The following is a 13,395-nucleotide window of genomic DNA, read 5'->3' on the forward strand; positions in this document are numbered from 1 at the left end:
AGGCTAATTATAATTTGTACGGAAACCAGATGGCAGTTATAAGAGTCGAGGGACATGAAAGGGAAGCAGTGGTTGGGAAGGGAGTAAGACAGGGTTGTAGCCTCTCCCCGATGTTATTCAATCTGTATATTGAGCAAGCAGTAAAGGAAACAAAAGAAAAATTCGGACTAGGTATTAAAATCCATGGAGAAGAAATAAAAACTTTGAGGTTCGCCGATGACATTGTAATTCTGTCAGAGACAGCAAAGGACTTGGAAGAGCAGTTGAATGGAACGGACAGTGTCTTGAAAGGAGGATATAAGATGAACATCAACAAAAGCAAAACGAGGATAATGGAATGTAGTCGAATTAAGTCGGGTGATGCTGAGGGAATTAGATTAGGAAATGAGACACTTAAAGTAGTAAAGGAGTTTTGCTATTTGGGAAGCAAAATAACTGATGATAGTTGAAGTAGAGAAGATATAAAATGTAGACTGGAAATGGAAAGGAAAGCGTTTCTGAAGAAGAGAAATTTGTTAACATCGACTATAGATTTAAGTGTCAGGATGTCGTTTCTGAAAGTATTTGTATGGAGTGTAGCCATGTATGGAAGTGAAACACGGACGATAAATAGTTTGGACAAGAAGAGAATAGAAGCTTTTGAAATGTGGTGCTACAGAAGAATGCTGAAGATTAGATGGGTAGATCACATAACTAATGATGAAGTATTGAATAGAATTGGGGAAAAGAGGAGTATGTGGCACAAGTTGACAAAAAGAAGGAACCAGTTAGTAGGACATGTTCGTAGGCATCAAGGGATCACAAATTTAGCATTGAAGGGCAGCGTGGAGATAAAAATCGTAGAGGGAGACCAAGAGGTGAATACACTAAGCAGATTCAAAAGGATGTAGGTTGCAGTAAGTACTGGGAGATGAAGAAGCTTGCACAGGATAGGGTAGCATGGAGAGCTGCATCAAACCAGTCTCAGGACTGAAGACCACAACAACAACAACATGATGTATACAATCACAATACATGATGCTGATTGCATACAGAGCTCTCAAGGAAGAGAACATTGAAGTAATGAGATATGAACTGAGTAGAATAGAATGGGCTAGAATACCAACCATTGACAAAGATATAAATGAAAGCTTTTCTGCATTCATATCCAGTATAAAAAATACATTAGACAGTAACTGTCCTCTTATTACTAAGAGATGTTACAGTAGCAATATGCATAAACCACAACACACAAAAAAGTGGTACACCCTGCCCCTCATTAAAATTAGAATCCTTCTACTCATGCTGTAGGACAAAATTGAAGGCAGTCAAGAAAACAAGAATAGATGTATAAACTTAAGAAAAATATACAAATCTGAAATTAAAGCAGCAAAAATGAAAGCAAATGAGGAGTATATTTTAAATTGTAAAAACAAATGTAAATCTGCCTGGAACATAGTTAAAAGTGAGATAAACATAAGGAAAGAAGAAATCAGTAACCCAATTAATTGCAACATTCTCAACAAACACTTCATAAATTCAGTAAATGCCCAGGTACCAAAAAGTGATGATTTAACTGATGCAGAAACTTTTCTTTCGCAATCACAGAATAAAACAGATAAAAGATTTAACTGGAGTAGAATAACTGCTACAGATATAAATAACTCTGTAAACAAGTTGAACAGCTCTAGAACAGTAGACTACTATCGATTCAGTAACTTTGTAATGAAGGCTATAATTAAGGAAATTAGAACTCCTCTACTCTACCTTGCAAATAAAATCCTTGATGATGGCATTTTCCCTGATTGCCTTAAAATTACAGTTACACTCCCCATATACAAAAATGGTGACAGAGAAATGCCAGATAACTATACCCCAATATCAATTGTCCATATACTTGCCAAAATCATAGAGAGCTGCTCACACACACAGATTTACATGTATTTTGAGAGCAATAAATTACTTAATGATTTAGAACTAATCAGTCAACCATAAAAGCTATTGAAAGCCTGATAACTGAAATCCACAATGCTTTTGAAAGGGAACTGATCACATGTGCTACACTCATAGACTTACGCAAAGCATTTGATTCAGTATCACATGAGATAATTGTTAAAAACTTAGAATATTATGCTATTGCAGACAAACCGCTTAATTTGATTAAGTCATACCTAAATAACAGGCAGTCAGTGTATGTGAACAATGAAAGGTCAGATTCAATGAAAATTAAGAGAGAAATTCCACAGGGCTCCGTTCTTGGACCCTTCCTCTTTATTATCTATGTTAATGACTTCTCAAACTATGTAGCCTGCAAAAATGTTTTATATGCTGATGATATGGCCATGATCTCCACAGGTGAGAGTATGCAAGAGGTGGTAAACAAAAATAATGAACTTCTTGAAAAATGTAGGGTGTGATGTATTGCTAACGAGTTATGTATAAACAACACAAAAACAGAGGAAATTTATTTTAATCTGAAGGTACGGAAAGCAGAGAATCAGAGTGTCAAATTACTGGGACTAAAAATTGACCAAAGGCTCTCATGGGATGACCATATAAGCTATCTGACAGGCAAACTTGCACGCGTAATATTCCTGCTGTATAAACTAAGAAATTCTGTCAGTAAAAGTTTATTGATGCTTTGCTACTATGCATTCTTTCAGTCGCAGCTACAATATGGTATTCTGTTATGGGGTAATTCACCAGGCACAAACTGTGTAAAAAAAAAAGGGGGGGGGCAATTAGATGTTTACAACGATTGGGTCCAAGAGAAAGCTGTAAGGAGCGCTTCAGTATAATAAACATAATGACACTCCCAAGTCTCTATATGTATAACTGCTTAATATAAGTAAAAGAAAATATACAACAATTTACACAGAGAGAGAATTTACATTTGCACACCACTCGAAACAACTGCATGCTTGATATACTGTATTCTAGGCTGTCACTGACACACAACAGTCACAAACACCTAAGTCTAAAGTTATATAATAAATTGCCATTATCCGTCAAAACCCTCACACACTTTTAATTTAAGAAGGTATTAGACACATGGCTCAAAAATAAAGCATATTACTCGATTGAAGAATATCTTGGAAGTAATTTGAAAGGAATGTATAAACAATGAAATAACATAACTATCATTAACTAAATGTATGAATGTAAACTGTATAATGATTATTGCTGAAATTGTCTGATTAGTGAAAAGTTTATGTATTTATGTATATGTAAAATGATGATGTGAGTAAAATGTTCAAATTACTAACTATTAAAAAGATGTATGTATATGTATGCGTAATGTATAATGTAAAAATTAGTAACAACTATACTTATATGAAATATGTAAAATGTATTGTGATGAAACCAATTGCGTGGTAAACATGCTGAAGGGCTAATAAATAAACATATGAAACATATACAAAACGCAATAGTAAGTTTCCTATAGACTTTGCCTTCTTGTCTAGGGCTCAGAGAGGAGTTGGTGTGGTGGTGGTGGTTAGTGTTTAACGTCCCGTCTACAACGAGGTCATTAGAGACGGAGCGCAAGCTCGGGTTAGGGAAGGATTGGGAAGGAAATCGGCCGTGCCCTTTCAAAGGAACCATCCCGGCATTTGCCTGAAACGATTTAGGGAAATCACGGAAAACCTAAATCAGGATGGCCGGAGAGGGGATTGAACCGTCGTCCTCCCAAATGCGAGTCCAGTGTGCTAACCACTGCGCTACCTCGCTCGGTAGAGAGGAGTTATTTACTGTGCTGCAGAGGTATGTAATGGGTGCCAAAACAACATAAATCAAGAAATTGAGGTTTTCTATAAATAAATAAAATGACACATTTCATTAGACACTCTTTCTGCAAATCATCTGAATATTTAGATTCAAGGATTCATACATTATATTAGCAACACGACAAGTAATAGTCTATTTTAAAGCTGTATTCCAAGTGCTAATGTACTTCATATAGCAGTTAGTGTTCACAGATGTAATTATTTTCTTTGAAAAATACCTCCCGAAAGAGATAAATCTTTGGCTACTAACAAAATAAAAGAAGCAGGTATTTAGGATTGTGGCACCGATGAAATCGACACCAACATCGATATGCATTCATCTTTGGACTCTAACCGTTATCTTTGGCTGTTCCGCCATGTTCAGTTCAGTTCTTTGTGATCCTTGTATGTGTTAAGGTTAATAAATGAACTATTGCCAGATGGGTGTGATTATTGGTGGAACCAACCCGGTAATCCTCATCACTGGTGACCCCGAGTTATAACGTCTTCCGTTTTTGCCGTTTTACTGTGTCTGCGACCTCCGCATTGGTTATTTTCGCATGTATTACATCGATACAGCATTCGAACAATGTCTTCGGCTCAGCGCCTAATGCCGGATTTTGCAAATGGCATGCATTGTGTTGTGGACGATGTACACCCGCCAGAACTGCAATATGATGCCTCTCATTCGATGGTCCCGCCGATTTCGTCAGACGTTTTCGAGCCTGCAACAATAAGTGAGCCGGCCGGGGTGGTCGAGCGGTTCTAGACGCTACAGTCTGGAACCGCGCTGCTGCTACGGTCGCAGGTTCGAATTCTGCCTCTGCCATGGATGTGTGTGATGTCCTTAGGTTAGTTAGGTTTAAATAGTTCTAAGTTCTAGGGGACTGATGACCTCAGATGTTAAGTCCCATAGTGCTCAGAGCCATTTGAACCACTTGAACAATAAATGAGGTTAGGAGTGCGCATGACTCCGGCTATCAAACACCTTTGCTCCCGCCACATGTGCCCTCCCTCATTGACTGTGCAGTTACTTTTTACGGATCTCCGTGCAGTGTAGGACCAATGCCGATTTCTACAAATGCTTCGTCGGACAACCTACTAACGCCAGGATAACAATTTGCCACGCCGCAATCCGTGCAGCACCACGCAGAAACCTGCCACGTGACCGGAACTACCTCGTTCACAGGTCTGCCTCCTCAGCATCTGACCATGCCCGCACCTGCCTATGTTCAGCATCAGCACATGCCTTCCTACTTCGATACCTCGGTCTGCAACAGGAACAATAACTTATTCTCGGTGCCTGACCTCCACCTCTGTCCCACTGCTACACCTCACCTTATTCGCACACCGTTTTGACTAGGGTGACTATGAACAGTGAACATTCACACATTCCGTCCCACGTTCAACGTCATTTCCCACACTGTGCTTCTGGACAGCCCACACTTCTGCAGCTTACCTGCAACACAGGTGGCCCTGGCTCTGATCATACGCCGAGCTTTCCGCAGACTAACAGGCGTTCTCAAACTTTGAACTTTTTCTCACCTGTCGCCCCCGCACCGGCTCCAGTCGAGCATCCGCTACCATTCTTGGCACATCTCGGTGCCTCATCCGCGTCGGTCTTCTGCGACGCATCAACCCGAACTCACCCACAACTGGTTGAGCTTCCGAGCTTCTGCATTCGCTATCGACACATTACGGTGTCTCACCCGCGTCGGCCTTCCGCGTCGCAGCGGATCGCACTCAACCACAACATGTCACCTTCACACTGCCACCCGAACAGCCGTCGTTGCCACATACCCTGGAGGCACACTCTCCTGGAATACTACAGCAACAACAGCTCTATTCTGGCCGCCGTTTAACCCGAGAGAGCGAGAACCTGGTTCAAAATTGTGGACGAAGTTTTCGACCATTACAAACTTGATAAGTCAACCAGGTTTCTGATCCTCATCACCCACTTGCACGACCAGGAGGACTTGATTGCTGACCTGGTCGATGCCCCGGACTCATCTACCCGGTACACTCTAGTTTAAAAGACAGTTCTACGTCGGCTTGCACGCTCAACTGAGGTAGCAATACGGCAAGTGCTCCACATCGAGCAACTAGGCAATGACAAACCTTCCCAGCGCTGGAGACGGCTACATGCCTTGGTCAGCGCCGATCTATTCTCTGACACAGCTCTCCTCGCCATCTGGTCAGATAAACTATCTCTTCACATCCGCTTTGCTCTTGCTCAAAGGTCTCCTGAACCTGTCGAGCAAAGAATGACAATTGCTGACAAGCTACATGATGCATCACTGCTCTATTTCGCCAGCCACTCCCTACCTGACAAGTCTCAGATTCAGGCTCATCGCCCTGCGGCCGGATGCGGCCAGGGCTGTACTGTGCCAACCGTTCTGCTCGCTCTGGGAAGCAGTAAACAAGCAACTGGGACACCACCGGCTCCGCCCACGGTCACGCCCCCTCCTGCAACCGAACCTGTGGCCACCGAACCTCAGCCACCACCACTGGCAACGAACTTTCTGCAGGAAATGCAACCACACTACCCGTACTGTTACTTCCACACACGGTTTGGGGAGGTGGCACGGAACTGCAGACCACCATGCTACTTCCCAAACGCCAATCACAGGTAGGTCCGGGTGCTGCCTACTGCCCACAACATGACAGGCACCCCCAGTGCTCCATTCTGTCCAGGAATGACCGGACAGTTGCAGACGACTTTACATTAAAGACATTTCGTCGGGATACCTTTCCCTAGTGGACACACAGGTGCCGATGTTTCGCTGCTGCCTACGTCCTTAGCATCGTCGAACATCCGCCTGTATCATACTTCACTGCAAGCTGTGAATTCAACTAAACTACAGTGCTCGGGTTCAACTTCCCAAGACTCACTTCCCTTGTGCTCTGTCAAGGAACACCGCCCCCTTCCCCCCCCCCCCCCCCCCTCTCCCCTCGTGACACATCGGTCCAGGCTCATCTCATCTCTATATGCTCATCTCTGTCGACGATGTTACAAGAAACTATGCGCAAGTTTTGTGTTAGCAGAAGAGCCAACACCGTGTTATGAGTGGAGGCCGAAATGCACACGTTTTAACTCACGCAGGCTGGCATGAGGAGGGAAGAACTATACTGACGTGAGGTCTGGAACATGACAATGAATGAGAATTCAGAAAGTGGGTGTAATTAGTTTGGTACTTAACTTTAATCCATTAATGATGAACGTTGCTCTTGACGGTACATGATTCACGATATTATCTGTTCAGAATACATTCTTGAAGTAATTATAGTAACTGAATATGGCGCCTTGGTAGGTCGTAGCAAATGATGTAGCTAAAGGCTATGCTAAACTGTCGTCTCTGCTAATGAGAGCATATGTAGCCAGTGAACCATCGCTAGCAAAGTCGGCTGTACAACTGGGGCGAGTGCTAGGGAGTCTCTCTAGACTAGACCTGCCGTGTGGCAGCGCTCGGTCTGCAATCACTGATAGTGGCGACATGCGGGTGCGACGTATGCTAACGGACCGTGGCCGATTTAAAAGCTACCACCCAGCAAGTGTGGTGTCTGGCGGTGACACCACATTCCTCTCCCGCAAATCGGCGGATGGTTTTGGTATAAGGCCTCTGCCCGCCATGGGGAGGACCCCATGTTGATGTATGCGACAAGGGAGGGAGCCTAATAACAGGCGAGGCTGTGCCACCCGCACCTTGCAATTCGGACCGCGGGGAGCTAGGGAACGCCTCAAAACCTACTCCAGGGTGCACGCCAACATGCGGTGTATGCACCCATAGAGAGACAGGAGGGGCCGAAGGGTTGACCATAATGTGTAGTTCATCATCATGGTCAGAAGTATTACCACTGTTTCTGCTCGAGTTGAGAATGGATGTGGAGAAGGACTCACCAGCACAATTGATGTGGGGTGAGTGACTGAATCTTCAGGAACAATTGTTCTTGCCAACATCTGCACAACTGGTCCTTCCAAAGCACAATATCTTCGTCCATCCCTACACAACCCCTGCTCCCAACCCCCGCCTCATGGCTCACATCCCTGTAATAGAGCTAGGTGCAAGACCTTTTCCAACCATTCTCCCACCACCACCACCACCACCACCACCACCACCTACTCCAGTCCAGTCACAAGCATCACTTATGCAAGGCAAGGCTACCTGTGAAATCAGTCATGTGATCTACAAGATAAGCTGCAAACACTGTGCTTCATTCTGTGTGGGCATGAAAACCAACAAGTTGTCTGTCCACATGAATGGCCACTGACAAACTGTGGCCTAGAAACAGATGGACCACCCAGTTTCTGAGCACGCTGCCCAACACAACATTCTTAATTTTAATGACTGCTTCACAGCCTTTCCCATATGGATCCTTCCTACTGACATAAACTTTTCTGAATTGTGCAGGTGGGCACCGTCCCTGCAACATGTCCTACATTCCCGTAACCCTTCTGACCTCAACTTCATTTGTCATTATCCTTTATGCACCTATCCCCTTCCCTGTTCCCACTCCACAGCCTTCTATTCCACAAGTGCACTCACATTTCTTTTACTTCTCTCCTTTCCTCCCCCCCCCCCCATCCCCCATTCTCCATCTACTCATAACTGCACCTCACTGCTCTACCCTCTCCACCTCATCCCTGTATGCTCCCACAAACAGCATTTTACTGTCCCTCACCCATACCCCACTCTCCCTTCCCCACCCTGCCCAGACTGCTTGCCCATCATGCATAGTTGCTTGCAGTCTGGCCCCGGCAGTCAGAGATGGTACTCAAGTGTGTGTGTGTGTGTGTGTGTGTGTGTGTGTGTGTGTGTGTGTGTGTGGTTGTTGTCTAATTCTAATGAAGGCCTTCTGGTTTTTTTGTTTAGCAGTCTTTTTGTAGCATGTGTCTGCGACTCAACATCTTCGCTATATTGTGAGCGTTGTGAGCAACAACCTTTCCATTTCATCATATTATCATTATTCCATACTGGATTTCCCCTTGTTTGATCCTTCTACTAAAGCAGAAAACAAAAACATTCACACAAGCACAGCTCACATACATATGACCATCTCTCTTGTCACTGAGGCATCAGTGACCAGAGACAATGGTCATGTTCACGTGAGTTTTGCTTGCATGAATGTGCATGTGTTTTCTACTTTAGAAGAAGGCCTTTTCACTGAAAGTTTACATGTACTGCAGTCTTTTTGTTGTGCATGTCTGCGACTCATCTGACTCAAGGATGTTTCATTTAGTGTGTGATCATTGATGTCTACTTCTGGCGCTAAAAGATCATTATTTCATGACTAAAATCACATAATGTGAGTCTTTGTAATATTAAGACTTAAACTGTTGGATGTGAACAATTTGCAGGTCTGTTCAGACACCATTTGAGCTCTATCTGCCAATGGTAAATCATGAGCCTTGATTAGTATGCTTGTGTTAATAGCAAAAATCACAATTTTTAAATCACTCTTTAAAGTCATTGGAAGATCTTTTATATAAGTTAGGAACAAGAGCAGGCACAGTACAGATCTTTGTGGAATTCCACACGTTACATCTCCCCATTATGATGGGTTTTTCTCCCCGATGACATAGTCTGTCAGTGAGACCCTTTGCTTTCTGTTATGAAGGTAAGACTCCCTGCATCCAAGAGGGGTACCAGTAATTCTGTAACACTTTAGTTTGTCAAGTAGAATTTTATGGGACACACAGTCTGACTTCGACAAGGTCGCAATGTACAAACAAGCTAATACTTCTTGTTTAGCTTATAATGTAACCAGGTATCATGGCTGCATTTCAATTACTTAAACTGTTGGTGGGTGATGACTTTGATTGAGGCATGCAAATCAGGTTTCTTAAAAGTCCAGCACCTAGAATAACATCTGAGTCCATTTTTGTGTATTCCAGGAAATTTTTTTGTCATGTTAACCAAAACGTAACATATCTACATCTGCATTTACATCCATAATCGGCAAACCTCCTTGAAGTGCATGGCAGAGGGGATGTCCCATTGTACCAGTTGCTATAGTTTCTTCCCATTCCATTCCCATATGGAGTGCAGGAAGATGAATGCATCTGTGTGTGCTGTAATTGTTCTAATCCTGTCCTCACAATCCCTCTGTGAGTGATACATAGGGGGTAGTAGTACATTCCTAGTGCACCATTTAAAGCCAGTTCTTGAAACTTTGTTAATAGAATTTCTCGGGATAGTTTATATCTGTCTTCAAAATTCTGCCAGATCAGTTTCTTCAACATCACTATAACAGTCTCCCATGGGTCAAACAAATCTGTGAACATTTTGTGCTGCCCTTCTCTGTATAGATTCAATATCCATTCCATGTTGTCACCAGAAATTTATATATTTTCACCAAGCCACGGACAGTAATTGTGGTGTGAAAAGTTTTAATGTCATGATTTCATTTCTTACATTAAATATACATGGTAAACTGTGTGAAAACTTTGCAGTGCATGCTCTATAGCAACACAAGCACACATCACATTCTGAGTTCCATGTGTGGATTCATGGAAAACTTAATGCAGATCAAAAGTGATATTTAAGGTCTTTAATTAGATTTAAACCAACAAAATTGTGCAATTTTGGAGCTACCCAGAGTGGAAGAAGTTGCTGATGTCACTGCCAGCAAATATCTACATGGGTGTTATTTCACAGATTTGGCACAGAGGAACTATATTCACTTAATAACTGTTTCCCTGTCATATGGGTCCTATGTGATGAGCAGAACTCAAATTTGTGTGGTTGGCATTCGAGACGAAGTTCTTCAGAGATGATTGATTAGCAAAGAAGCTTGGCATTCACAAAACAGACATCTATGACCATTAACATAGGTTACTGAGTCGAGCTTCCTGCCGCCGTTGTACACTCCTGGAAATTGAAATAAGAACACCGTGAATTCATTGTCCCAGGAAGGGGAAACTTTATTGACACATTCCTGGGGTCAGATACATCACATGATCACACTGACAGAACCACAGGCACATAGACACAGGCAACAGAGCATGCACAATGTCGGCACTAGTACAGTGTATATCCACCTTTCGCAGCAATGCAGGCTGCTATTCTCCCACGGAGACGATCGTAGAGATGCTGGATGTAGTCCTGTGGAACGGCTTGCCATGCCATTTCCACCTGGCGCCTCAGTTGGACCAGCGTTCGTGCTGGACGTGCAGACCGCGTGAGACGACGCTTCATCCAGTCCCAAACATGCTCAATGGGGGACAGATCCGGAGATCTTGCTGGCCAGGGTAGTTGACTTACACCTTCTAGAGCACATTGGGTGGCACGGGATACATGCGGACATGCATTGTCCTGTTGGAACAGCAAGTTCCCTTGCCGGTCTAGGAATGGTAGAACGATGGGTTCGATGACGGTTTGGATGTACCGTGCACTATTCAGTGTCCCCTCGACGATCACCAGTGGTGTACGGCCAGTGTAGGAGATCGCTCCCCACACCATCTAGGTGTTGGCCCTGTGTGCCTCGGTCGTATGCAGTCTTGATTGTGGCGCTCACCTGCACGGCGCCAAACACGCATACGACCATCATTGGCACCAAGGCAGAAGCGACTCTCATCGCTGAAGACGACACGTCTCCATTCGTCCCTCCATTCACGCCTGTCGCGACACCACTGGAGGCGGGCTGCACGATGTTGGGGCGTGAGCGGAAGACGGCCTAACGGTGTGCGGGACCGTAGCCCAGCTTCATGGAGACGGTTGCAAATGGTCCTCACCGATACCCCAGGAGCAACAGTGTCCCTAATTTGCTGGGAAGTGGCGGTGCGATCCCCTATGGCACTGCGTAGGATCCTACAGTCTTGGCGTGCATCCGTGCGTCGCTGCGGTCCGGTCCCAGGTCGACGGGCACGTGCACCTTCCGCCGACCACTGGCGACAACATCGATGTACTGTGGAGACCTCACGCCCCACGTGTTGAGCAATTCGGCGGTACGTCCACTCGGCCTCCCGCATGCCCACTATACGCCCTCGCTCAAAGTCCGTCAACTGCACATACGGTTCACGTCCACGCTGTCGCGGCATGCTACCAGTGTTAAAGACTGCGATGGAGCTCCGTATGCCACGGCAAACTGGCTGACACTGACGGCGGCGGTGCACAAATGCTGCGCAGCTAGCGCCATTCGACGGCCAACACCGCGGTTCCTGGTGTGTCCGCTGTGCCGTGCGTGTGATCATTGCTTGTACAGCCCTCTCGCAGTGTCCGGAGCAAGTATGGTGGATCTGACACACCGGTGTCAATGTGTTCTTTTTTCCATTTCCAGGAGTGTATAAGCAGCTGCCAGCAGCAAGTCGTATACTTCTAGCTCACTTATTTGTTACATAGTTTAATTCTTAATTTCTTTGCGTGTTTTTGGGTACTTGCATTGTTTAATTCATAAATTTCGAGCGTATTATAGTATTGGAGAGTTGTAGCATCGCACTTTAGTACCTAAATAGTGTAAATTCGCGCAGTCGTTTGTATTCTGTTTTTGTTTTGAGCGGCCAGTGTCGGTTGGTCACAGCCAGTGTGCTTCCTACCGCCGTTGGATAAGCAGCTGCCAGCAGCAAGTCGTATACTCCTAGCTCAGTTATTTGTTACATAGGTTCGTATAGGAGGTGTAATTTCGAGTTTTAGTTACTGTAATCGTAAATTCAGGCAGATTGTAGCGCAGTCGTTAGGCATTTGTACACGTTAGTTCATACATTCTTTGCGTGTTTCCCTTGCGTTATCTAGGTACGGACTCATGTTTCAGTAACTGTTGTTCAACAACGATTAGAATGGACAGGGACTGTGATTGCTGTGTTCAGATGAGGGCTGAGTTGGCATCCCTTCGCTCACAGCTGCAGGCGGCGCTGACTTCGGTCGTGCAGCTTGAGGCTGTTGCCAATGGGCACCACTGTGGGAAGCCGGACTTGGGTATCATGGGGTTGTCAACCTCGTCCCATCTGTCCTCAGATCGGTCTGCCGCTGTGGTTGCCCCTGTTGCTGCCCGCAGTGGGGCTGAGCCCTCGCCTGTGGTTGAATGGGAGCTCGTTCCAAGGCGTGGCAGGCAACAAAAGACGTCCCCGGAGGCTGTTCAGAAAGCCTCCCCTGTGCGTCTGACAACAGGTTTCAGGTACTGTCTCTGGCTGAGTTAGATGCAGCAGCCTGCCCTGTTTCAGAGGATGATTCTCAGCCTTCAAGGTCTGGGCAATCGCAGAGGGTGGGCTTATTGGTAGTTGGGAGCTCCAATGTCAGGCGCGTAATGGGGCCCCTTAGGGATATGGCGACTAAGGAGGGGAAGAAATCCAGTGTCCACTCCGTGTGCATTCCAGGTGGAGTCATTCCTGATATGGAAAGGGTCCTTCCGGATGCCATGAAGAGCACAGGGTGCAGCCAGCTGCAGGTGGTGGCACATGTCGGCACTAATGACGTGTGTCGCTTTGGATCTGAGGAAATTTTCTCTGGATTCCAGTGGCTATCTGATTTGGTGAAGGCTGCTGGTCTTGCTTACGAGATGAAGGCAGAGCTCACCATCTGCAGCATCGTTGACAGAACCGACTGCGGACCTTTGGTGCGGAGCCAGGTGGAGGGTCTGAATCAGAGGTTCAGACGGTTTTGCGACCGTGTTGGCTGCAGATTCCTTGACTTGCGCCATAGGGTGGTGGGGTTTCGGG

General features: G+C 45.2%; 1 protein-coding gene across 1 annotated transcript in view; it reads left to right on the forward strand.

Annotated features, from left to right (window-relative positions):
• The window catches only part of LOC126163140 (meiosis 1 arrest protein-like), a 174,760-nt gene that overhangs the window by 83,210 nt on the left and 78,155 nt on the right, over positions 1–13,395 (forward strand). The window lies entirely within an intron of this gene.

The sequence above is a fragment of the Schistocerca cancellata genome, chromosome 2, assembly GCF_023864275.1.
Source record: "Schistocerca cancellata isolate TAMUIC-IGC-003103 chromosome 2, iqSchCanc2.1, whole genome shotgun sequence".
NCBI classification, from domain to species: domain Eukaryota; kingdom Metazoa; phylum Arthropoda; class Insecta; order Orthoptera; family Acrididae; genus Schistocerca; species Schistocerca cancellata.